A 609-nucleotide genomic window follows, 5' to 3' on the forward strand; every position below is an offset into this window, starting at 1 on the left:
AATTTTACACCATCTCTCTCTATATAATACAATGTATTGAAGTTACAAGTGCACTTAAAATCACAAGGCAATTCAATCAAGTTTGATTTTCAATAATTATTCATACAAGTGCCGACAATCCAAATTTCATCAAATTCAAGTATTTCAAAAACCAATCAATAAGCATCCAATTTAGGAGCATACACAGAATTAAATCAAGTCTAAACGACAATTAAACTGTCACCTACCTTAATCAAAGAATCCCAATGCAAGCTAATTTTGTAAGGGCGTTGCCCTTTCGTAAAGCTTCTGAATGGTCAAAATTTGTTCAGATACATAATCTCCATAAGAGTACAAACCTAATGAAATTCATTTTCTAAATTCTTACTTGAAAACTTCTTGACCTAAATCTCAATTTCTTAAATCCCAAAACATAAAGCAAATTATGAAAAAAAGAAAAAATATATATAAATATAATGAACTATACGGACGTTCATTGTAAGCATATGAATTGACCTGTGGGTTATGTCAATTCCAATAGTTGGCTTATCAAGATACTGCCAAAATTTGTCAATTCTATTATCATCATTACGTTTAATCATTGCATAATGATTGGCATAAATTTTCATG

The sequence above is a fragment of the Capsicum annuum genome, chromosome 9, assembly GCF_002878395.1.
Source record: "Capsicum annuum cultivar UCD-10X-F1 chromosome 9, UCD10Xv1.1, whole genome shotgun sequence".
In the NCBI taxonomy this organism is placed as follows: Eukaryota; Viridiplantae; Streptophyta; class Magnoliopsida; order Solanales; family Solanaceae; genus Capsicum; species Capsicum annuum.